The 27,919-nt window shown below is 35.8% G+C and overlaps 1 long non-coding RNA gene across 1 annotated transcript in view; it reads left to right on the forward strand.

Annotated features, from left to right (window-relative positions):
• LOC129047817 (uncharacterized) overlaps positions 1-27,919 on the forward strand; it is a 1,037,663-nt gene that overhangs the window by 723,660 nt on the left and 286,084 nt on the right. The gene's annotated exons all lie outside the window — the stretch shown is intronic.

A 27,919-nucleotide genomic window follows, 5' to 3' on the forward strand; every position in this document is an offset into this window, starting at 1 on the left:
GAAGTTTTAATATCTTAATTTTTTTCTCTTTTCTCTCTACCACTTATTCAATAGAAGAACTGACATGTTTTAGCCAGGATGCAACAACAGAAAACAGAGTAGCTGGTTTGTATGCAAAGATATGCATGCAAAGGTATGCAGGAGACACTGGGAGGCAGAGTGAACAGACTGGAAGAGCAATGGCTGCCTATGAGGAGAAAAGCTGAGAGAGAATAGATGCCGCATAAAGGAGGGGATGATGTACTTTCTTCTCATCCCTTTCTTCTCCTTGTATTCTTTGCTTCTTCCCATTGATGTGATAAGTTTTTATATGTCATTAGCTTCTAGGAAGAACAAATGGACAGCATCAATCTTCTTTAAGATAGAATGACTTCCATGTAAAGTTCTGATTTTTTTTTCATCTGACCGATAGTTTATGAGAAATAGAATAACCGATCTAATGACTTGAACTTTTCTTTCTTTTTTTCTTTCATTGAAAAGATCACTTACTCTCTGAATGGAATCCTCCCAAATGGATGACAGCTACTAAAGTCCCATTAAGTCCAAATTAACATATTTCTTTTGACCCTACATGCTATTCTTAGGAAAGAAACAGAACAAAAAACTAGGCCTAGTATTTATACTGACCACACATAACTAGAGTGTACTTATCATTCAAAATAATCCAGGTTATGTTGTAGTAACAAATTGAAAATCTTGGTTGCTTATAGCTCCAGAGGTCAATTTCTTGCTTGTATACATGTTATTTCATGTTTGCTGAAGTTCAGTTCCATATCTCCTGTAGTTTGAGAACCAGCCTGATAGAGCTGTTTATCCTGGAAAAGGGAAAAGGGAACAATGTGTTAGCTATTAATACTTTTTATATGATGTATGCTTACATTTTGTGGACACATTGCCACATGTGATGTCAATAAGAAAGAAAGTAAAATTATCCTCCAGGGAAAGTTAGAAGATCACAGCAAACTCTACAGTCTATCGCAATGGAGATCTTCATGAGGCTCTGCCTAAACAGTTTTCCCCTTTTGTTTTTCTCATATCATTTCCCACTACTCTCTCCCGGGTTTCTGATGCTCCTGCTGTGTAATATTCTTCACTCTTCCTCCTCTGCCACAGGGCCTATGTACATGCTGCTCCTCCAATGTGAAATATGTTTTCCCAAATCTCTGCATGGCTTAATCTTTTGATTCCTTCAGGTCTTCACTCCAATGTCACCTTTTCCGTGAGGACTTTTCTGGCAACGCTACAGAGAAATCCAACGACTTTGGGATTTCTTACCTTCCTTTCTTGCTTTAATTTTCTATACTCAATAATGTACTATACAGTTGTCTCTCAGTTTCTTTGGAAGATTGGTTCAAGGCCCTTTCGTTGGATACCAAAATCCTCAGATATAAAATGGCTAGTATTTGTTTATAAACTATAAACATTCTTTCATATACTTTAAATCATCTCTAGATTACTTATAATACCTAATGCAATGTAAATACTATATAGATAATTGTTATATTGTGTATTTTTTATTTGTATTTTCATTGTTGTGTTATTTTTTATTTTTGTTTCTGAAAATTTTCAGTCTGTTGGTTGAATCCACAGATGTGGAACATGCAGATAGGGATGGTGGACTGTGTATGCTATTTATGTTATATATTGTCTGTCTCACTTACTGAATTGTTAGCTGCATGAAAACAGGAATTTTTGTTCACTTCTGAACCGCCATCATCTAAAATAATGTCTGGAATTAGGTAGGCTGCAATAATTATTTCTTGAGTGAATTGATTTATAAACGAATGAGGCATTCAATTCTATCAGTTTAGCTGTTTCTCTGGTCAGCTTAGCCCCTCTTGCTGAAGGCTGTGGTTTTGTGGTCCTCCTCTCTTCCAATCTAAACTTCTCCTTTCCCCTAAATTTGGTGTCTCCTCATCGACCTGAGATATTTTAGAGGTAGGAGGAAAAAGTGCTAAATTGGATATTTTTGGGGGGGGTTTGTTTTTGTCACTGAAATAGTGTGTGATTATAGATGAATTATTTCAATTGTTTGGGTCTCAAGAAATGAGATATAATAAAATGTATGATGTTTATAATCAAGATATCCAAATCTAAGTCCAGGCAACACCACGTACCAGCTACATGTATTACCTTAGCAAGATATTTTGCTTAGATTTTTTAGATTTTTGTTTTTGTTTTTATGCTTAATTTTTTAAATATTACGCCAAGAAAATGATCTACCTATTCTTGTTACTAAGTTATTGGCCTTAATGTCCAAACCCTCTTTGTTAGTGTTTTCATATTGCTATAAAGATACTACCTGAGACTGGGTAATTTATAAACAAAAGAGGTTTAATTGACTCACAGTTCCACATGGCTGGGGAGGCCTCCGGAAACTTGCAATCATGGCAGAAGGTGAAGGGAAAGCAGGCAACTTCTCACAAGGCAGCAGGAGAGAGAGAGAGCACGCAGCGGAAACTGCCACTTTTAAAGCCATCAGATCTCTTGAGAACCCCCTCACTATCACGAGAATAGCAGGGGGAAAACCATCCCCATGGGGATTACAATTTGAGATGAGATTTGGGTGGGGACACAAAGCCAAATGATATGACCCTAGTCTGTACACTTGGCTCTGAGATACTGGACTTGGGATATGTACATCACATTTCTGCTTTGCTGGCTGGCTGCTCTTCAGTTCTCCACTAGCAAACACTAGAGGGAGTCTCCCAGTCTGGAGGGAGAAACAGGGACTAGCTTTTTCCTGTCTGCTTCCTATGGGCTTCTTGCTTGCTGGCAGTTCCTAGGAGTCATGCCTGCAGGGTTTCTTTTCCTGGCAGCAGCCTCTGAATCCTGTTTGCCACTTTCCCAGCACTTGCAGAACCAGCTTTCTGCTGCCTTTCTCTTCTCCAGTCACCAGCACTAGTTGTGGGGTACCCGGTCCGGTCCTTAGGGGTCTGAATTTCAGCTCCACAGGATCTCTCCTCTAAGTCCTTGAATTTTAACGACTGCAATATATTCCTTTTGTTTCCTCAGCACCAAGAGTTCTAGCTGTTTCTGAAACAGCTACCTTTGTGAAACTTTGGAGCTCTCTTTTTGCCCCTTTCAGTAGTTAACAACTTTACACCTGGTTAAATCTCCACATTAAATTCTCTCTTAGTTTCTCTCCCCTGACATAAAGCAGATTGATACATTACCTTTCCTATCAAAGTCATGGGGTTGTTGTGGAGATAAGATGAGATCATGTCTGGGAAAACTCTGTGCGCAACTCAGGATTGTCTGAACACTGAAATGACTGGATTGGAGTCAGCCATGTGAGGTGGGCTTCATGCACCTCTAATAGCTTCCCCAAAATGATATATAATATCAAGTCCAGAAGTTAAAAACGAAATTACCAAATCCAAAAGTTAAAAATATTTATGTCAGCAAATAATGACCCCCACTCACTTATCTGTGTTCATCAGAGGAAACAAACGAGGAAGACTGACAGTTTTGCTTCTGTTCTTGAAGAGTGGACAAAGCAGACAAGTTATACCTGTGGGAGGAAGAATGTGTGAGTTCCAAAGTAGAGGGCACGTTGTTGAACAGAACACATTAATCAGTGTCTGGATTTTAAAAAGGTAAAAATAGGTCTATAACTAAGTTTCACACTGGAGCTACAAAGAGCTAAATTGTGGAATCAATTCCTCTGGAGTTGCTGGGTGAAGGTGCAAGAGCAGTAGGAAAAACACTCAGAATTTGGGGTCAAAAAATGTATATTCCTTTTTAAATCATCTTTATGATCTTGGGAATGATTCTAAACTTTCCTATACTAAATTTTCGTATTTTTCAAGTGATAAATTCTACTATTTACAGTCAGTATAGCATCATAGTTGAAAGATAGAAATTAGACCAAGACAGCTAGATTTCTTCTCCTGCTTCAGTCACTACTATCAATGTGACCTTAAGTAAGATAAGCTTTGAGCCTTATTTTCCTGAACAGCAGTGTGTTGATGATGAAAATAGAAACCCTCCATTTAGCTTTCTTGGTGAATATTTAATGAGTTTGTGTATGTAGATCTCTTCAAATAGTTGCTGAAACACAGTAAGCATGAAATAAATAGTAGTCATTACCAGTATTAGTATTACATCAAAGAATTGTTATCTAGAGTAAATATATGAATGCATGTGAAATGCCTAGTGTCATGCCTAGTGGTCGTTTAATAAAGGTTAAAACATGAAATTTATGGTTGGATTTTAGAGATATAATTTGAAAGGATTCTTGACTTACTTGTGCACGTATGGCCTAGTCCACAGCTGTGTGGGATACTTGATGAGATTCATGAGGACTCCCATTTTGAACCTCAGAAGGGATGGCCCTCTGGCGTTCTTTGCAGAGTGGGAACCTTTGCGGAGACAGTATGCACTCCAGTTCCTATTTGTGTTGTAGGTGGGAACCTCAGACAGAGCGGCTGCCTCTGCCTTGACTGGAAGAGACAGAGATCTCACTTGGTAGTATTTATAAACTGCAAGACAATACTCTTATTGTCTCCACTCAGCTGAGTACTGTGTCCAGGATCGGAAGCCCTAGAATGCTTTGCCTTCCTTTGGGCTAGGTGTATTCCTTTCTGCCTGACTCTGGGTAAGTGAACCAGGAAAAGGAGTGAAGTTTGCTTTTATTTTCCTCAGAGCTGGCAAGTCTGTTTCTTTTCTGTTTTACTGCTCCCTCATTTAGAGAAAAACTAATCTTTTCATTCTAAATTTAGAACTATAATTAAAAAATAGGTTGCATCTTAAACCCCTGTCTTTCAGGTCCTCTCCTATAACAATATATACCTTTAAGAATTATTGTAAGGGCAAAATAACTTACATATAATTAAAGTGCCCTCAAAACTGTTTCTCTTTATTTTTTTATTTGTGCAATGAGAGAAGAGGAAGAAGGAAGAAAACCATTAGTGCTCCTAGGCATAGATATAGATTATGATTTGTTAAGTGTACCTTTGAAAAAGAAATAAAGAAAAAAATTTAAAAAACAGTACTTATAATATGGTTGCATTTTGTTTGTATACTTGCAAGAAGGGATGACTCTAGATGGAGAAGGTGTTACAAAAATAACCTCAAGCTGAAAAAGAAACTGTCTCACAAGGAGCATCCTGTATTTTTCTAAAGGAATCTGGAAACAAGAGAATGTACACTGAGTACTGGCTGCTGCGTTCTTTGGAGGGAAACCCAAGGAATGTCTGTTTTATCAGAATTCAGAACACTTGCCATGGAGAGCTATTTGAGCTTTTTACACTCTTTCCTCACATAAGTGGCTAAAAGTGGTGCTATGGGGTAATCATGGCAAATAGTCATGAATGACAGAGCAACAGATGATAGAGGATGCCTCCATGGGGTTTTATTTTTATTTTATTTTTATTTTTTATTTATTTTATTTTTGAGATGGAGTCTTGCTCTTTCGCCCAGGCTGGAGTGCAGTGACGCAATCTCGGCTCACTGCGAGCTCCGCCTCCTGAGTTCACGCCATTCTCCTGCCCTAGCCTCCTGAGTAGCTGGGACTACAGGCACCTGCCACCACAGCCGCTAATTTTTCGTACTTTTAGTAGAGACGAGGTTTCACCGTGTTAACCAGGATGGTCTCGATCTCCTGACCTCATGATCCACCCACCTCGGCCTCCCAAAGTGCTGGGATTACAGGCGTGAGCCACCGCGCCCGGCCTTCCATGGGGTTTTGACTGCTGACCCATGACCTCCAGGGCTTGGACCAGGTGAATTACCAATTACAAAATTTAAACTTGGTTGTCTTATATAATTTTAAGTGGAATCTTAAGTACATCATGCCTTCCATAGTACTCTTCTTATGTTTAGTTAACAAATATTTATGAGTATTTTAATTTTTTCCCTTATCTGTCCTTACTATTAGTCAAAGAATATTAGGATCAATTGAAAAACATGTTTCAGTATTGCATTACTTAAATTCATATGTAAAGTAAGGGCAAGAGATACAGGCAAACCTTGAGTGTTTTCTGTAGCTTGAAATATTTCACAGCTCATACTGAAGCTGAAAAAAGTATATCCATTAAAAAATAATAGTTAATATTTTTATTATTAATTATTGCTGTCTTATGTAGTAACAAGTCTTAGATCACCTGTGCACATCATTATTTTATAAAAATATCATTATTATTAAACTATTTTAAGATACTTTGTTTCATCCTATCTTTTAAGTACATTATTATAAATAATTCCACTGAATAATCCATAATATTTTTGAGGGTTTTTATATTCTAAAAAGCGCTAAGCACTTTGCAATAATCTTTGCTTGTAAAGAGCAAATAAAACAGAAAGCATTCTGAAAGATTTTCTTCTCTCCAGACTGGTAAATTTGAATCAACCATCTCCTTTCCCTACCTTCTCTCATTTAATTTCACATCATCTCAATTTATGTATGAGAAAACTAAGCCTAAGCCTGAGGGATTTATCCATACCTATAGCCTTAAAATTAGTAGCACCTAAACTGAGCTTCAAGTGTGCAAAGGTACCGACCCTAAACTGCTCCACTAGAGGAGGCGACATGTGCAGCTTGAACTTGGACTTCCCAGCTTCCACAACTATGAAAAATAAATTTCCGTTCTTCATAAATGACCCAGTCTGTGGTATTCTGTTATAGCAGCATAAAAGGAATTGAGACATTACTCATATAAATTTTCAAAAAGCATGATTCTGTTTAAACATATTCCTATATACCTCTTGGGTGTAAATCTTCCTGTTTGCTTTTAATAATTACTTTTTAATGTAAATTGTTTTTACTGAACATAACTTTCCTTCCCCTTCAATCATAAGTGCATGGCTTGATAAATTTTTATGTGACACATCCATATTACTAATTCTCAAATAAAAAAATACAACACAATCAGCTCTCCAGAAGAACTCTTGTATATCCTCCCTTGCTGCCTCTGACACAAATAACCACTATTCTGACATCTAGAATCACAGATTAGGTTTACCTGTTTTCGAACTTTATGTAAATAGATTCATAAAATATGCACTCCTTTTGTCTGATTTCTTTAGCTTAATACCACATATGTGAGATTCACTTACATTTTTGCAAATTGTACTACTTTCATTTTCATTGCTGTATCACTTTTTTTGTATTAATATGCCACAATTTTTATACTCATTCTATGACTGATGAACATTTTGGCAGTTTTCAATTAAAGCTATTACTATTGATACTGTTAGGAATATTCTTTTACATATCTTTTGGTGATAGAATGAAGTTCTAATAGTTATATACCTAGAGCAATAAATGCTGTGTCATAGACTTGTTTTTCAGCTTTAGTAGATACTGCCAAACACTTTTTCCAAAATGTTGTACTAATTTACAAATAGCTTGACTGAAATTTCGAATACCTATCTTTTTCAGTTTAGATATCATTTATACTACTAATAAATCCTCAAATTATACTAGCCATTTGTTATTATCAATGACATTATCAAATTTTTGTTATAATTGGCATGTCATTGATGACCAATGCAATTTCTCACTTACTCATATGACTAATGGTCATTTGGATATCTTCTTTTGTGAGGTACCTGTGTAAGTCTTTGCCATTTTTCAGTTTCATTGTCTATGAATTTCAATATATTCTTGATAATGCTTTATATTTTATGGCTGTTTTTAGGTTGGTTGCATTTTTTAAATAAGCATCTGAATGAAATAAAAAGTAAAGACATTTTGAGTGCATTTGTAAAACAGAGAAAAGCTATGACTTAAATGAAAGCAAATGACTGTGTTTTGTGATATAACCTAGAAGAGTGTTTGCATTCCCAAATCTTTGAAGAGCTAGCTTTTCTCATTTTTATTTGCAATCATTTGAAAATGTATAGATCTTAAAGATTATACATAATGCCATCTAAAGACCTTACTCCTAAAATATTGGGGGTTGTATATGTTGCCATTTTCTATGTCCCCAAATGCTTTGAAAGGAGTTAATTATAAACACACTATTCTTTTCTGAAAAACACATGGAAGACTTTATTTTAAAAAAATACAGTCTTCTTACTCCACCCACATTTTTTTAATGGGTTTCCTTTATTTGGTTAGATCTGAAAGAAATTTTTAATATGATATTTGAAATATCTATTATGTTTGCAAATTTAATAAAATTCCAAACCTAAAACATATTCTAGATTTAATTATTTTTTCCATGCCTTTTATAAGATCTTATTTTTCTTCTAAATGATAGCTCTACACTGCTTAAAAATACTCATTCCATTCATTATCTCACTTGACTTAATCAAAAGTGAAAGAAGATATATTAAATTTACTTCTCTGGGAGTAGAGTAACCCAAACAAGCTATCCTCTAAAGCAGAGTCTGAGCAGAGTGTAGGAGAAAATACATTTGTTTAGAGCCCAACTCTCTTAAAAATTACGAAGGGGAAAAATTGTTAAGACATAGCCATAAATGATAATATTGTTTTATTTTCACAAATTTAAAATTCACACCATTTGTCACATCCAAGTATCTCAAAAACAATTTCCAGCTAGATATAATGGAACCCACACTGAGAATATAAATCAAATTTAAGCCAGGATTCTGGGAATCACAGCTTTCTTTTATGTAGAAAGTTGCATTCCTGGTTTCTTATCTTGTAGCTTTATACAAAAGAGGAAGAAAAAGAATAAGAACAAAGGCTACAGACGATATAAAGACATGGCAATTGAAGTTAAATATTGTCTCACATACGAGGAGCACTATAACAAAAAACATCTAGAACCATAAATTGTTAAAATTTAGATTCTGTATTCCTTTTTTACTTAAGCTCATCTATAAGAAGCTCAAAAGTAAAAGGCTTTTGTTAGCTGGAATTGTCCTAGACTTTGAAAATGTGTTTTAAATAGAGAATGAATCATTATGGATGAGCATATTGGATTTGCAAGTATTTGACTGTTTTGATACTTTCTGCCTGAATGTTTTCCAACTCTCTGCACCATAGATGCTTCCCACACATTGAAATGTCTTGCAGTTGTTCAGAGTAAAGGAAACTAGGCAAGGAAGTCTATCTTCCAAAGACAGTCCCTCTATATATAGCATTCATTTGGCTGTCAAAACAGAAAAAGGCTGTCTGACAAATGTCTAAATATCACAATGTTCATGTAGGCTCATTGTCTGAGGTCTGTGTTTTACATTTACATTTAAACATGTTTACTATATTTATTGCTCATATATACAGTTTCTCATTTCAGTTTCAAATGATGTGTACACTATTTTTTTGCAGTTTTGAAAAGTCACATTTTATGTGGTAGATAAATTAGTAGTTTTTAGCAAAATGGAATTTTATATATTGAAGAGACAGAAAAATACGAAAGAAAACAGTTTTTATTTTATTTGGCTCATAGCCTTTATTAAAACTTGATTAAAAAATCCAAATACTGCCAAACATTATTTCTCTTTTTCAGATCATTATCATGAATAGAGCCATTAAAGTTCTGTCTTCCTCTGCCCCAAATAAAATGAAATACTGTGGTTTTTAAGTCTATAAACTTTGCTTGGAATAGAATTGGAGCTTCAAAGACATGTTACAATCTTCTAAAGACTTCAGGTGAATTCATATTCTGCGCATATACAAATTCAGAGAGCAATATCTAAGATAAGGAACAATTTTGGAGTCTTCTTATCACTCTTTAATTGCACTTTTCACTCTTTTTCTAGCATTCCTTATTTTCTGGATGCCTTGTAATCTATTCTTATGTTAGTTCCTTTCTTCCTTGAAGGACAGCTAAGTAATTAGTCAACTATTTCAAATAAACAAAAATCATGTTTTTTCATCGTTGAGATTCCTTGTGCTATTTCGATTTAAATAGAAATTTCTGGGACATTGTGGTGCTTAACCCAAAGAAATAAATGTTGATGTCTAGACTGACTTCCTTCTCTTCCTTCTTTCTCCTTTCTGAAGTCAGAGAAAATAGGGTTCTTGTGTGGGATAGGGGCATAGACTGTAGACAGAAGGGTCTTAGTGAAGGCTAAGTAAAAAGCATTAAACACGAAGGAAGCAAGAACTTGGTTTTGCAACTATGGCTCAAGCCTGGACAAGTAAGAAATATAAAAAAGAGTTTAGAATTTGCATACAGATTCAAAATACAGTTTCCAGAAGACTTCAAGACCCAAGTTAAAGAATGAACATTGCAAAGTTCTCTTGTCCCTAGGCTGGTAGTACTCAGAAATAGTCTGCTGTTATATAGTCCTAGACAAATGCTTTAGAGAGTGACAGAATTAAAACCCGCATCACAACTCTGGGTTCGGGCCACATAGGGTGACCAACTTCTCCTTCTACCCTTAAGAGATCTGGAATATACTTTGGTTCTTCAGAAATTTCATCTCTTCTGGAACCCAGGGAAGTTTGAAGAGAGACTAAAAAGTCCTCCTGACCTGTCTTTACAGTTAATATCTGTCAGTGATGGTCAGGAACCTAATCAAAGGTCTGGGTACCTTTCGCTTTAAAATAAAGTATCCATTTTTTAATAGAAAGGTTTTCCTGTTGCAACTTATGAATGTATTTATTTGCTTGTTAGTTTGTTCATTTGTTCATATAGTAAAGTAATAGTTATTTCATTTGTACCTTAGGTGATAGGATAAAATGATAAATAAGACCAGTTTGGGCCGGGCACAGTGGCTCATGCCTGTAATCCCAGCACTTTGGGAGGCCGAGGCGGGTGGATCACAAGGTCAGGAGATTGAGACCATCCTGGCTAACATGGTGAAACCCCGTCTTTACTAAAAATACAAAAAGTTAGCCGGACGTGGTGGCACCCACCTGTAGTCCCAGCTACTTGGAAGGCTGGGGCAGGAGAATTGCTGGGACCCAGGAGGAGGAGGTTGCACTGAGCGGAGGTCACACCACTGCATTCCAGCCTGGGCGATAGAGTGAGACTCTGTCTCCAAAAAAAAAGACAAATGAGGTGCAAGACAAATGAGGTGCCTATTCTCATACAGAGATCTGAACGAGACAAATAAGTACGTTTATACTACAGAGTTCTAACTTTTAATGAAAAGTCCTTATTTCAATAGACTTGTTTGTTGATAACTGAGGACCTACACTTTGTGACAGGGCATATTCCAGGATAATTTATTCAGAAATATTCAATAATATTTTATAATTTATAATAATAGGTACATCAAAAGTTATAGAGACAGCTCAATAAATACCTGCAGCTTTAGGAAAGATCAAAGGAAATCATCTTGATTATGTAGCCCTTGTTTAATGCAATCAGATATAATTATTAAGAATTTGCATCTGTATTTAGGTACCTGAGTTTAGAATTCAAGATTAAAGGAAATATTTTGACTTTACAATTTTTTTTTTTACAAAGACAGCTTAATATCTGGAAACTTTATCTCTTCATTTGGTTATATTTACAAATAAAGGATTTTTGTAACATCTGGCATTAAAAGGCATATCTCAAAGTAGCTTAAAAGAAATTCCAAGTCGCTTGTGAACCCAGATAGATCTTTTCATAAACATGGTGGCAAGTTGTGGCAATACAGATTTTCAGTGCAGGATACTTTCCTATTTCATCAAACAGATGAGTTTCTTTAAGAAAAAGAAAGCTACTCTAAATATCCATATGTGACACAATTATGCAATGATGCCCTAAACCTTGATATTTTAAAACATTTTAGAAAGTCTACTGTACAGAATGCCTTTTTCTACTCTGTATGTCTATAGCCTTCAAGATCAGGCTCAAATTTCATTTCTGACAGTAGTCTAAGCAAGCAACTTTTTGAAACAGATCAAACACTTGATCTATTATATTAATCTTGAGACAGAATTGTTACAATTCCCTAATAACTATAGAAATTTATCAATTTAGCTTTCAGCTTATTTTTTTCTATGTATATTGCTACAGTTTGAATTTATGTGTTCCTTTAAAATTCACATGTTGAAATTTAAAGTTCAAAGTGATATTATTAAGAGGAGAGCACTTTTGAGAAGTAGTGGAATCACGAGGGGGCTCTGCCCATGTGAATGGGATTAATATCCTTCTAAAACAGGCTTTTGAGAACTGCCTAACCCTTTTTCCCCTTCTTCCATATGAGGATGTGGTGTTGGTACCCTCTGGAGGCTGCAGTAATAAGGCTCCATCTTGGAAGCAGAGAGCAAGCCCTAACCAGACAACAAACGTGCCAGAGCCTTGGTCTTGGACCTCTCAGCTTCCCTAACTATGATAAAAACAGTTTTTATTATTCATAAATTACCATTATCAGATATTTTTTATCTAGCAGCAAAAACAAAGTAGGACATATATTACAAAGCTATGTTGACAGGCACGTACAGATTCATAAATGTTATATCTTCTTAGTGAGTTTTTCATTTTATCATTAAGTAACAATCTTTTCAAATCAATATATTTTTTCCTTTAAGTAGATTTTATATGACAACAATGCTTGCTATTATGGGGCATTAAACCAGACATTTTCCTTATCACCAAACTGAAAATGCACACAAGTCCCCAACATTATTTAGCCACATTGGGTACATTCTGTGGAATATTGTGCCTGAAAAGTCTAAAAGGGGAAAATTACTCCAATGGAAGTAATGTTTTCATGTTGGTAAAGTTGTCAGATAAATGGTTAGAGTTTAGGAAAACATTCACTAAACCAAAGGTTTTGCCAATTAATGGATAATGTAGTGAAACTCCTGATGTGGTAGGTCAATGAATGGAAAAGTTTAATTAAATACTACATTTAATACAAATGGTTTTCTGCTGTACTACTTGGGCTGTTCATGCTACGGATGCCTATCATCTTCTGGCTTCTTATTTGAAAAATAGCTTTAGACATTAAAAATTATAAAAATAATACAAAGTGCTTGTAAACCTTACATGTAGCTTTCCCTATTGAAAATATCTCACATAAACTTAATTATATAAATACAGAAATGTCATTGATACAGTAGTGTTAACTGCTCTCTCTACCTTATTAGAATTTTTCAAATGTTCCCGTTAGTGTCCTTTTCCTGATCCAGGATCCAACTCCAGACCCTACATTGCATTTAGTTGTCAGGACTTTTAATTATCTTACAGTTTGGGATGGTTACTCAGTTTTTTTTGTCTTGCATGACCCTGACAGATTTGAAGAGTACTATTTATTTAGTTTTTAGCATTTTCCTAAATTTGGGGATATTTTTTTCAAGGTCAGATTCAGATTATGCATATGTGACAGGTATACTCAAAATGATATTATGCCCTCCTCAATGTATCATTTGAAGATGTACATGATGATGATATGTCTTACTTTTAATGAGGTTAACTTGATAATTTTTGCCAAGTTTCCCTATTATAACATTTCTATTTTTCCTTTTGAAATTAATAAGTATTTTGTGGGAAGATAACTATAGACCGTGCAAATATTTTGTTTCTAATTATAACTTTTCCACTAATTTTAGCATTCACTGATGACTCCTGACTGCAATATGTATGACTAAATTGTTTACCAAGTGGTGAATTTTTATTGTTTCTCTTATATTTATTTATTTGAATTCTACTCTAAGAAAGAGATGTTTCTTTTATTCCATTTATTTGTATATGAACTCATTTATTTCTATCAATATAGACTCATTTATTTTATTTGATGGGCCATAATTCGTAGCTATCACTATTTAATTTTTTGCTCAACCCAGTTTGGGCTATTGAGAGCTTCTTTAAGTTGGCTCCTGTGAACCCTCATCTTTTTAAAAAAATTGTTTCTTCACTTTCTTCTTTTCTGGCATTCTAAGATATTCTGGACTCATCTTGTACATCCTCAGCAATTGCCGAACCCTGGAATCAGCCATTTTTCTCAAGGATTCTTGTTTATTTTTATTAGAAAATTGCATTTAGAAACCAAAATCTAGACATTTGGTGTTCTCACTGCTACTAGGATGTTATTGCTATTATGCCTTCTCTATAAACAAAACTTGAAAGTATTTGTGTATATAGTAACACATACATACACACATCTACATCTACTTCTTATTTATTCACATTATTTATAATAAAAGCCAAGAGTTTTGACAAATATTTTCAGTTCCAATCCAACATCACAGAGTTCATTCTAGCCTTCCACTTTCCTTATTTGTAACTCCTTTCTCTGATAGTGAGAAACTTGTGTTGTTACCCACAGTCTATTTCTGTAAGACACAATTACATAATATATTTTCAGAATTACTAATACGTATACCAGTAAAGCAAAATTTAACTAGAGTATACTATTATTTGTATACAGTTATTTTTATTTTTATCCTTACAGTATCTTGTCAAAATACTCTTTTGGAATCTACTTAATCTAGTTATTTTTCCCTGACCCCTTCAGTAGGGCTATGTTATTCATCTGTAATAGAGTTAGGGTTATTCATTATTGTTTTATTCCATTTTTGGTTCCCCTTAAGACATCCAGCTTGAGTTTATCAATATATTGGTTCTGTTTGTGAAATGTTGCTATGATCCTTAGCTGCAGAACTATACTTAAAGGTATACCTAGAGTAATGTCTCTCTCTCCCCTTTTCTTCTAACCCCCATTCCCTTTTTCTTTTCACTCCATTCTCATTATTTCTCATTCATTTTTTATTTTTACTACTTGAATTACTTTATTCACAAATGAGCAGATGTATTCATTATTTTCTTATTTACTCTTTTTTTCTTATATAAAAGGCAATGCACTATAGGTATTCAGGTATTCTTTTGCACTTTAGTATTTACACTTGAAAATACATCCTGAAAATCACTCCATATCAGTTAATAGAAATCTTTTTTATTCATTTTTATAGCTGCAAATGGAGTACCAAATATTCTTAAGTGTCTATACATACAAACTGATGATAACTATTTTTATTCATTAATTTTGATGACTACTTACATTCAAATCAAAATAAAGTGCCACACCGCTTGCTGCCTGAATTTTCATCCCTTTCCTGACTTCATGAATCAGGCAAACACACGTCTTGACTCATGTGCATGTTCTAGCTGGTACTTACCAACCTCTTCCTGTTACTTCTTGCTTGAGTTGGCTTCTGCTTCATCTTGTGATCTGATGTTTGAATCTGAGTCTGTGAGTCTCTGATTCTCCCCTCCTCTGTCTAGCTCTGGGCACCTTTCATCAGTTATTGGTCCCACCTTGGCAGCAACATGACTCCCAGTCTGAGTTTCTTGGTGAACTCCTCCAGCCGTAGTGGTCTTACTTTTACAGTAGGCCTAGTCTACTTGGGTCCAATCCAGCTGATTCTACTCCAGCTTCTATCTTTTCTCTCTGACTTCTCTGCAGCACTCACATACTCTAAACAAGATACCTGGGATACTGTCCAAGTTGCAGAATAAAACTGTGCTTTAAAATTTAGCACTCTTTTTTTTCTAAAAAAAGAGGGTTACTTCTTTTTGACTATATATGTGCTATGCTTTTACTCTGACTATTCATTTAGGACACTGTTGAAGCAGCTCCCTGACAAAATTTATCCATTTATAGTAAATGTTTCACTTCATGGAAACCTGCTGAAATGGAAAGTATTTTGGAAATAAATTAAACATAGACTATTTTTGAAAACTACGCATAGGCAGATTCAGCAAATGTTGATAGCTTGGAAATTCCTGATACTTTAAAAGGAAGAGAAAAAAAAAACTATACTTCTTTGGTAAAAAGTTTTTAGTTTCCCACATCTTACCTCATTTTTACAGATGCAGTAATTAAGACCCTGATCAGGTGTCCCAGGGAGTCTAATACATCTGAAAAGAAAACTTCTTAGTTATTCAAATAACCTTGAACAGCACAAATCAAAATGCAGAAATAATATATCTACATTTAACTCTCTTATTACTAAAATATGAGATCTTCTTTATTTCCTTTTTCTGTCAACACATGTAACAATTTAGACATCAAATTTGAGCTATATGAAGAGCAGGGGGCAGCCATTAGAAGAAATAAATAGAAAACATATGCAACAAATATTTGTGATAAAGCAAGCCATTTCATTATCCACATGCAGTTTGAGCCTCTTTACTACATTCTCATTTTTAGCAGAAATCAATTTGCCTCTTTTTCACATCAATAGAACATCTCCTAGATGAAGCCCTGAGGTGGGTATATAAAGGGTATCTGACTTTTTCATTAATGCAAAGCTATTAAAGCCATAAGTAGGAATTAACACCATTCAACATTCACTGCAGAAGGACTCCTCTAGCAAATAGTCCATAGGAAAAAAAAAGAACAATTTTTCATTTAAGTCTGGCGTTTATGGGTTGGAGGTGATCTAAAAATTGCAGCATAGAAATGTAAGTTCTAAAGGTGAAAATGGCACAATAGTGGTCAGAGCTGAATAATTCACTTTTCTCAGATCAGGTTTAATTTTGCTTGTACTATAAATGCATAGACAGATATTTGCTACTCTAAAAATACACTGTGTATATTTACTTGCTACAGATGTCTGATGAGTCACTGCACAATATGTTTCGGATAGGTGAAAATGATTTGAATATCTAACAGAATTGCAACTAAAATAAATATAGTATTTAAAAATAAACTACAGAGGTTAAACATGCTGAGACATTTTAAGGTTAGCATTGCCTACTTGATGAACAGGGGATTCATGATCATCTGTCTGTTTCCCTCTGCATTTCTCATTGTTTGACATTGTTGTCTCAAACAGAGCAGATGCTGGCTGGTTCTTATAAGTAGTTTCCGAGAGACCCCATCTTCCTTGTAGTTGTCAACCATCAGGAGCTGGGGATCCTGTTCACTATTAGTAGGTAGTCCTCTACATTATACTTGGAGATCAGGAAATTTTGTGTCAAAAATGAAGTTCTAAAGTGGGAGAGGGAATGTAAATTGTGGAATTCAATTACATGGAGAATATGAACAGTCATCCAACTCAAAAGCATTTAACTCAGAGAAGAAATCTCGCTACAACCCCCAAATGGATGAAATGACCAACTTACAACTTACCATTTTCACTTACTTATAAAACAATGCATTCTACTATTCCATTGTTGGACATTCTGAGCCATTAAAAAATTCTTTAATTTTAGCTAGTATGTCTCTTTGCAATTTCTTATGTTAATCCTATATTTGCCCTCTGGTGCCACTAAACTAAACCTGATACCTGTTTTTGCAGGTTAGATTGTAACTACTTGTTTAAAATATCCAATCATTAACAGTTCTTCATGTAATGTAACTATAAGATTCTCTCTTCCTTTTCCAAGGTTTTGCAGCTATTTGGAGAAAAAGTGACTAAACAGACCACTTAACATCCTTAACAGCTCCCATTTAAAATACTGGCATTGCCCACACTTTTGTCCAGGAAATCTATAATCTGCCTTCTGTGGGCCCTTCTGCCTTAGTTCCAGATCCTTTACCCACCAGTTCAATTCTTGAATACTTCCTGTCCTTTAACTCAATGTGCTTCCCAAAGCCACCTCTTCTGAAGCATCAAGTTCACTTTATCTCACAAAAGCCAATTCTGACAAATCCTGTCCCTAATCCAGCTCCCAAGAAGTCCAGCTTTGACAAGGATTCTAATTTCAGGAGTGGTGGCTAGCCTAAATTTACGTAGACAGCCTAAATTAACAGAGTTCTTAAGACTCCATAAGCTATACTCAACAAAATTGATCAAGTTAATTTGTTTTTTGTTTTGTTTTGTTTTGCTTTTTACTGGCTGAGAACACTTTTAAGGCACCAAATTTGCCTTAAAAGCAAATATATATTTTTTTTAAAAAGCAAGACGAGTCTGGGCGCGGTGGCTCATGCCTCTAATCTCAGCACTTTGGGAGGCTGGGGTGGGTGGATCATGAGGTCAGGAGTTTCAGACCAGCCTGGCCAACATAGGGAACCCCATCTCTACTAAAAATACAAAAATTAGCTGGGCATGGTGGTATGTGCCTGTAGTCCCACCTACTCAGGAGGCTGAGGCAGGAGAATCGCTTGAACCCGGGAGGCAGAGGTTGTGGTGAGCAGAGATCACGCCACTGCACTCCAGGCTGGGCAACAGAGCAAGACTCCATCTCAAAAAAAAAAAAATAATAACAAAAACAAAAAACAAAAGCAAGGCCATCTCCCTACCAGAGCCATTATCATCACCATGACTCATGACTATACAAAGACAGTACTATTTTGAGATCTAGTATTATGAACCCAAGAATACAACTCACATTTTAAAAAATACCCAAATTTGAATGTAAAACTTCGTTTGTGTTCAATTTATTGGGAGATAAGAGAATCAACAAATTTCTGATCTCAAGGAGTTTATAATCTAATTAAAGAAATAAAGTGACAGTTACAGTGCTATTTGATCAGTGCTTTGACGGAAATAGATGTTCTGTGCTAAAAGTGAATAAAAAGGGATCCAACTAGGAGGAGTGGAGGCATTTATCTTAGAGGATATGAAACATGAGCTGAGTTGTGATTTACAGATAGGAGTGAGCGAGAAAAAGGTGATAAGAAGCATACACCAGGCAGATGCAACAAATGAACCTTGTTGTAAACCTGAGAGAGGGACTTTTGTTCCCTGAGAGTTATTTGTGATGGTGAAATATGTAATGAGAACCTGTGAACTATGAGACGTCTGGAAGGTATGCAGACATCACACAATAAAATACCTTACAAAACAATGCAAATACATCTGTATTTACTCTGAAGGAAAGAAAAATCACTCAAACCCAGAGGAAGTATGCTGTCAAATTTAGGAGACTAATGTGGAGATTGAACTTGAGAAGTATGAAACTAAAGGTGGGGAGATCAGTGAAAGGCCTTTGAAGTGAAGGACTGCCAGAGTAATTCTGGACAGAAATAAATAAAGCTTTGAACAATGGGAAATATAGAATGTCAACTCCTTGAAGGCAAGGGTTTCTAGCTCTTTTGTTCATTTCTAAGTCCTAAGAACATAGAATTGTGCCTGATACATAGGAAGTTTATAAATATTTGAAGAAAGGAGATGAAAGGATAGAAAGAAGGAAGGATAGAAGGAAAGACAATTGAAGAAATGTCAGAAGAATTCATTGACAGGTCTTGTAGACTCATTCATTAGAGTATTACTCCATGTTTCTGTTTTGGTTACTTGGGTACTCAGTTGCTCCTTTCACTGAAACAAAAAGTATAGGAAAAGTAACAGGTTAGTGTGAGAAATGTATGGCCATATTGAACATATTGACTGACTACTAAAAGCCAGGCATTATGCTAAGTACTGGAAATACAATAATAAACAAAGCATTGTCCTTGCTCTTAATAGAACTTATAATCTTGTGTAGCCAAAATAAACAAATAAGTATATAAAATTTATACAGCTTATTAAATGAGGGACATCATTAGGAGGCCAAGAAGATAGTTAGTTGAGCTAGTGGTCAACTACTACAGGTAAGTAGGTAGTCATGAAAAATGTTTCCAGTGTAAAAACTGATGTTAGGACTTGAAATGTTAGGAAGAAATCATATGAAAGCTAGTAGAAGAATGCTCTGCGTATAAAACAGAGTTTGTCATGTTCAAGAATCTGAAAGGAGGCTAATGTGTCTAGAGTATATACAGTACAAGGAAGTTCAGGCAGAACATTTTTAAAATGGGAAGGAATTTGTGGTTCTCAGTGAATAAAATATAAGAATAAAGTAGATGGCATCTGGAAAAATAGAAGTTAGTTGTCAGAGATTGGAAGAACAGAATTTAGGTTTTCAGATGTGTAGCAGCTCCAGATGATGGCCAAGTTCAGGATGTGACCTTGAGGATCCACATCTAAAGTGGAGACATTGTGAAAGTTATCAAAAATGCAGAAGTCAAGGCATGTTAAAGACAGATGTTAAGTGGATAGATGTTAAGTGGATTGTCCTCAGGGTCTTTGAGTTGAGTTAGGTATAATAGAAAGCAAAACTGCACTCTGTGATTGAACAACTTTACTAATTTCTAAATGGGCAAAAAAAAAAATTGCTTATTGAAAACATTGAAAATTTTTGTTTTTTTTCACATATACATGGGATAGTAAGAAATGTGTTATACTTTACCTGAAACTGTCATTTTTGCCAACAGCAACAAATACTCCATATTGTAGCAGAAACAAATAATCCAGTCATTAAAATAGTCAGAAGCAGTGATTCCTAAAATTGCTTGAGTATAAAAATCCTCTAGGGATGCTCGTTAAAAATGCACACTCTTGGGTCTAATTCCAGATTTACTGAATCACAATCTCCAGGAGCAGTGTTTGGAAACTTTTATTTCTAAAAACATGTCCTAAATAATTCTAAAAACCAGGCAAGACTGGGAAATGTTGATGTAGTAGAAATATATCATACTATGTGTCAGGAAACACGATCCCAGGCCCATTTCTCTGCTAACCAGCTTTCGGCTTTAGGTTCAATTGTACAGTCTTCTTTAAGACTCAGTTTCCCCTTATACAAAATAATTTTTTGAGGTTTTTCCATATACAACTTTCCTGTTGCAATCACTTCTACGGATATTTATGTAGGAATTTTCCCATATACCTCAAATCAGGTTACAATGTTTTAACATAAGGCAACATAAAAAACAAGCGAACAACAACTTACAAATACTTTGCTGAAGATTTCTTGAAATTGATGTTGGCTCTTTTCTTTATTTCTCATATTTTCACTTTACCACTTTACCCTACCATTGTGGAAATAATCTAAGAGATTTTCAAACCCCTTTATTTTGGGTAGCTTTAAAAATTTCAAATAAAATAGCTAATCAACAGAAAAACAAACTCAGTTAAAAATGAGCATTTTTATATTTAAATTATTTCTATTCAAAGGAAACCCCAGTAGGCTGCAAAAGAAATTTAATTTTTAACAATAACATTTTCTATTAAAATGTTTTATATTTTTTATTTCAAAGCCATGTTTGCAATTAGTTATATGATACAGTACGACGTCTTCAGTAATATATGTATTACTATCTGCTGTACTATAAAAGCATTAATTAGCTTGGAATATAAAGTAAGACCTCTGAATACTGTGCATGTAAACATAAAAAAAGAATTTAGCTCAGGCTACAATGAAATATAAGTACTAACTGAATGATCTCTGTACAATCCTGTTTACAAGTACCCACTTCATCCAGTTTGTGTAGCGCCTCCAGATATTCAGGTAGGAAGACCAATTAGCATTAATGCCTGGAACCAGAATTGAAATGAAGCACATACGCCAATGTCACAAGTGAAAGATTAACCCTATTCAAATCATACTCAGTGCTACATTTACTACTTACATTATAGCCAGATTTGAAATGTCAAATCTATTTACTGTAAACATCTTGAGGAAAGAGATCATGAGTTTCTGTTAAAGACAAAAATCAGTTTATTTTAATTGGCATAGAGAAAACCTGGGGATTTCAACTGTGTTTACTAATTTTCTTCAGCAAACCATGATGTTCAAAAGAGGAATTGACTAGAATATAGCATATTTGGGTGTTTACGAATTTGAGGAAAATCTTTATTTAGTTGAAAAAAGACTTGGCTTCTTTGCCATGTCTTTTCTCAGAATCTGACACAAGCAGCCCTATGTCAGATCCAGAATACAGGACAAAAAAAGCAAGTTGATGGGTCTCTAGTGATAATATGGAATTTGAAGTTCTAAGAACTAGATGTTCATTGAAAAACTGAACTGCAATTTGCCAAGGTTAGAGAGTGACATTTTCATAAATTAATGCTATCAGAAGCTGCTGGAATATTCACAATTGTCTCATTTGAAACCAGCAGAAATTCCAACAGAGGTCATGCTTATTATGCTGGGAGCAAATCTGGACTCCCAATGTATGTAAGAATTTTCTTTGAAAAAACAGTGATAACACTCAAATAGACTTTTTTTTTTGTATGCTAAAAGGAAACATACATATATTTGTATGTTTAGTGTCTCTTTACTTACTCTAAAATATGTTTTTCTTTCTAAAAGTACTTAAGCTTACATACAATTTTTCAGTAGTTTTTATACAGAAGTAACAAAAAAAACTTAAGATAGAAGTTCCAATTTGATGGATATAGATTTGAATTGAAATTTGGTATTGGAATAAGAAATAATAAAAACACAATGAGGCAGTGTCAGAAGCTAAAGGAAAGAGTTGAACTAATTTTCTACTTACTTTGAATACATGTTAAGTTCAGAAAAGTTTATAGCTAGGTGAGCCCCAAGCACAGGAATTGATTGGAAATTATTAAATATTTATTTGGCTTTTATCATTTGCCATTAGGTCACACATAAAGAATATTCTGAAACCATAATAAAGATTATCATTTCAGGATATTCATTAAAACACTTCATTGCATTAACAAAAGATGGGAATGGGCATGGAAAAATGACAACTGCTGTGAGACAAGACACGTAACTGGGAAATAATAATAGGGAATTTTAATTTGGCTGTAATTTCCCTAATTATGTCTTTATCTACCAGTATTTATATCATATCATTTAACTCCCTTCTTTGCACTTTCACCCTCTGGAAAAAAAAATGGTTGTTATCAAATCAAGCCCATCTTTCCCACTGCACAGTATGCCAATTACTGAGATGACAAGTTTTGCAGCAAAGGGTTTGTTCATGGGGCAGCAAAGCAAGGAGATGGGAGAACAAGTCTCAACTCTGCCTCCCTGAAGATGGGGTTTAGAGATATTTATGGGATAGAGAAACAGGGTGATCTGAGGCATGGAAAATGTGATTGGCGGTAAGATAAAGTGAGGTAATCCATGTTCTGCACAAATGTGGTTAAGCTTCATGGCTCTTCATAGGATACATATTTGAAAATTTGCAGCATTAGAATGATATGAGGGTGGAGCTGTCAGGTTGATGTCAAAAGGGCACCCATTGGACATTCGCACAGTCTCATTTGAAGGGTTGGCAGTCTCACCCAGTTTGAACTGGAGAAGAGTTGACTCTAAATTTCTGAAAAACAACTTAGGCAGCTGTTACCATTATGACCCATACATCAGCTATATTATCTGTATTGAGGCAGAAGAGTCTTTTTTGAGAAAAACAACTACAAGCAAGCAAAGCAGGTTCAGGTTCGAAGAGCCCAGTCAGGTTTGCTTTTGACTTCATGGTTAGTCCCAGTTCATTAACATTAATTAGAGAGCTAAAGTTTCCCCAGCAAGGGGTTCCAGGCCAGGAGACTCCAATCCTTTTTAACTGCAAGCCTACTATTCATTTCCCTAAGATACAAAGCAATACAGGGAAGAAGAAATTAGAGTTGTACTTACTAACAGTGTAAGGTTCAGCTTGGATGGGAACCAGTGTCTTCTAACAGGGCAGAGGAAACACTGCCTGTGGGTGCTCCCAACCTCACCCCACACCTGGCCAGAAAGGGCTGGCAGCCTCAGAGTGTCTTGCCACAAAGGCCCTCGGTCCTGCTAGAGGCCATGAACATGCCTTCCACTTTCTTGGGCAGTAGCACTCAATGTACAATAAAATAGGAAAGAACAGACTGAAATGGTAACCACCAAGCTGTCACAAAATAAATTTAAAAATAAGCAAACAAACAAATCAAGCAGTACATTCCCTGAGAAAGAAATGTGAAGCACGTTTGCACTTGCAGATACTCCCCATTGAGTCCTGGATCCCCGTTAGCATATAGAATGTCTGTCCCCAGTTTTCATGCTAAGGACTTCAATTATTTTATTTTTCTCAGTATGAATAGTCTTTTCCCTTAAGTCACATTCTGATGGATAGCTTTGTCTGACACCCCTTTTTCTCATCCCTAGACAGATCTCTCTTGCTTGTGAGGTGGCTGAGAAAAAAAAAATCTTTTTTCAAGTCAGAGCTGTTAAAAGCAGACAGTGTTCCTTCTCTTGGACTCTCCCCTGAAACCTCTAAATCTCTAAGCAACAATAGGCTCAGCTGACAGCCCTGATCTGAGACATTTAAGAGGATTTTAGAAAAGATTTGGCTTTTGTTTGTTGTTTGTTGATATCTGGAATAAGGAAAGCGTATTTATTTCCAGCCTTTCAAACAAAAGGTTTCAGAGCTCGCTTTGAGACTAGGACTGGTGATTGGGATGCTTCCATCTCATCCCACTCGTTGGATCATCATTAATGTTACGTTACAGAGCTTGCCAAATTGTGGTATATCTCTCAGTACCAAGTAAATAAAGGGAAGTAAATGACCAACAATTTATCCTGTACTTGTTATAAGTCACTCAAATTACCTTGAACAAACAAATGTGTTTCTATTACTATTATATGTCATAAAAAGATAAAGGTATATGGAAATAATGACTTTTAAATGTATACATAAGTGCTTTCATGTTTCATATACATAACATTTCATCCCACTGAAAAACAGTAACAGGCCGGGTGCAGTGGCTCACGCCTGTAATCTAGCACTTTGGGAGACCAAGGCATGCGGATCACTTGAGGTCAGGAGTTTGAGACCAGCCTGGCCAACATGGCGAAATCCCATCTCTAGTAAAAATACAAAAAATTAGGCGGGCATGGTGGCATGCACCTGTAGTCCCAGCTACTTGGGAGGCTGAGGCAGGAGAATCACTTGAACTTAGGAGCTACTTGGGAGGCTGAGGCAGGAGAATCGCTTGAACAGAGGTTGCAGTGAGCCAAGATCTTGCCACTGCACTCCAGCCCGGGTGACAGAGCAAGACTCTCTCTCAAAAAAATAAAGTAAATAAAAATAAAAATAAAACAGATCTAAAAGTTAAATGTCTCACACAGGGGTTAAAAGATAAAGTTACAACACATTTAGTTATACATCCAATTAAATGAGACTTCCCATTGAGCAACTGCAGAACAGTGGGTTTTGAAAAGTGGAAACAAATGAAATAAGTTTTTAAGCTTATTAGTAAACATCAGGTTACATTTTTGTAAGGATTAAAGCAAAGGGGACTTATTATGTTGATTCAGGTAGACTGGAGTCTTCTGTTTTCAGGAAAAAACTGGTCTGTTTTAGAATCTGCTTCCTTAAAGTTTCAGTTTGATAATATGGCATTTTAGCATGAGTGGCTCCATTTGGTTCGGTCTGGTCTGTTGGGGCCTAGTGCAGCAGCTCAATCCAAAACAGCGACCTCTCATAATTTTTGTTTTGCAGAGTTTGAAGGAGTTCACAAAATTGTAAATGTGGGAAAATATAACCAATGATTTTATAAAAAGTTAGTTGAAATTTTCACCTCAAGGAGTATTGTAATCTCTTTCTGCTAGTTTCAGTTAAAATATTGAGTAACAACACTCAAGCACCATAATTTCAAAGTATACAAACAGCACCACCTTTGAAGGGCCAGGCCCAGCCTCTACTCTGCTTTCCCAGTTACTTGTGGAAGAAACTGAAATTAGATCTCCCACACATTAGTAGGGAGCTTTACCTCCCACACATTAGCCAGGGCTACTTGGTCTCCCACACATTAGTGGGGGCTGCTTGGTCTCCCACACATTAGTGGGGGCTGCTTGGTCTCTCACACATTAGTGGGGGCTGCTTGTTCTCTCACACATTAGTGGGGGCTGCTTGTTCTTTCACACATTAGTGGGAGCTGCTTGGTCTCCCACACACTAGTAGGGAAGCTTGATCTCCCATACGTTAGTGGGGGATGCTTGATCTCCCACACGTTAGTGGGGGTGCCTGAAACACTGTGTTGAGGTTTTAAAAATGGAATTCAATGCCTAGCCTTGCAGAAACACACAGCATGGACAATCAGTTACATTTGTGTAGGTACTGGAAAGGGAAGTAGTAATAGTCTTTGTGCCACATGTTTGCCATCTCTAGTGTAACCATTGCTATTCATTTTATCATTCAGCTCTCTATCATTCTGTTTTAAAATGGTTTATTGACCTCCAACTATATGAACTTCTGGGTTATATCCCAGAAAATCAAAATCTATATGTCTAGTCAAAATGTATTAGAGAAACATTTAAACCTAATAGTATACAGTTCCAACTTCTCACCTGTATGTCCTCACTTGACATGCATTTGTTTTTAGATATCCTCTCTCCACTCTATTACTTTCTTTTTTAGGAACATGTCCCTATACCACTTCTTACCCTGCTTCTTCTATGTAATCTTTTTTTTTTTTTTGAGACGGAGTCTCGCTCCGTCACCCATGCTGGAGTGCAGTGGCACAATCTCAGCTCACTGCAAGCTCCACCTCCCCGGTTCACGCCATTCTCCTGCCTCAGCCTCCCGAGTAGCTGGGACTACAGGCACCCGCCACCACGCCCGGCTAACTTTTTGTATTTTTAGTAGAGACGGGGTTTCACCATGTTAGCCAGGATGGTCTTGATTTCCTGAGCTCATGATCCTCCCACCTCGGCTTCCCAAAGTGCTGGGATTGCAGGCGTGAGCCACCGCACCCGGCCTATAATCTCATGCAAATGTCTTTCTCTTAGTTTGTAAGTAATTACTGGTAAACTCTTCCGTATGGTTTTTCTTTAACTGTAAAGTGGTCACTCAGTTACTGCATCTCCCCAGTGTCCTCACAGACACTTAAGTAATTAACTCCACCTATTACACTTGCCACATTTTCATCTACTTCTCAATCCCCAGATTTTTGTTTAGTTTGTTTTTAAAATTTTCCTAATTGCTTCCTCATCAAATGCCTGTTGGCCAAAGTTTCCCCCATCTGCTATCTTAGGTTTTATCATGGGAAGAATCCACTGATAAAGGAATGATACAGGATATGATTAGAAAAATATATAAAAATTTTTGTTTTGGTTTGTTTTGCTTAAGACCGAAGTTGCTTTTGAACTAGAAAAACACCACGTAGAATCAGTTCCCTGTGCTCATTTACTAAACAGCTCAGTCATCTCCATCATATTTTCTTCCAAGCCTTGCCATTTCATCACAAACAAGATTCTGCTAATATGTGAATGGTTATCTCTTCGTGGTCAGTCTGTCTCTAAATCTGGATATTTCCTACAGATATGATTAAACTAAGTCAGTATTTATGAACATTTGAACTCCAAAGTCCTCTTGTTTTCCTAATGTTTAAAAAAATGAAGCTTGGAGACTGGGTGCGGTGGCTCACGCCTTATAATCCCAGCATTTTGGGAGGCCAAAGTGGGCGGATGGCTTGAGGTCAGGAGTTCAAGATCAGCATGGCCAACATGGTGAAACCTCGTCTCTACTAAAAATACAAAAAATTAGCCAGGCATGGTGGCGGGCCCCTGTAATCCCAACTACTCGGGAGGCTAAGGCCAGAGAGTCTCTTGAACCTGGGAGGTGGAGGTTACAGTGAGCTGAAATCCCACCATTGCCCTCCAGCCTGGGTGACAAGAGTGAAACTCCATTTCAAAAAAAAAAAAAAAAAAAAAGAAAAGAAAGAAACATTAAGTTTGGCAAAGATGCAGTAAAAACGTTATTTTTAATAAGCAAGGATTTTTATACATTAATAGCTGAAAACAAAGTGATTGGCTACCCCAGGATTCATTTATTCAGTGAATATTTATTGGGCATCTATATTGTCCTAGATAGTATAAAGAGATAAACAAACCAAACATGGTCTCTGTTTCATGTAACTTACAGACTAGTAGAAGAGATCAATAGGATATCATGTTGAAATGAAACTTACAGATTAATAAAACAGATAATAAAAATATAATTATAAATAATTTTTAACATTCTGAAGTAAATGAACAGAGTGAAGGAATAGATAATGAAATGGTTAAGTCATTAAGGAAGAAAAAGATGAAAACAATGTTTAAACTGAGATCTATAGGATTGAAAAAAATAATAATAATAAGCCAGACACAGAGTGGAGGAAGAATATGTTCCAATGAGATGGAAAAGAATGCTCAAAATCTTCAACGTGGGAAACAATTTGATAAGCTGTAAGAATTAAAAGAAATCAGCATGGCTAGAGTATAGAGAGTACGGAGACAACAAAATAGATGAGTGTTAAGAAGTAGAAAAGAGTCAGGAGTCAGAAATTATTCAGGAATTTGTAGGCCAAGATAAAACCATGATAAGATTTTTGATTTTATTAGAAGTATAATTGGAAGCCTTTGAAGAGTTT

The sequence above is a fragment of the Pongo abelii genome, chromosome 13 (assembly GCF_028885655.2).
Source record: "Pongo abelii isolate AG06213 chromosome 13, NHGRI_mPonAbe1-v2.0_pri, whole genome shotgun sequence".
NCBI lineage: Eukaryota > Metazoa > Chordata > Mammalia > Primates > Hominidae > Pongo > Pongo abelii.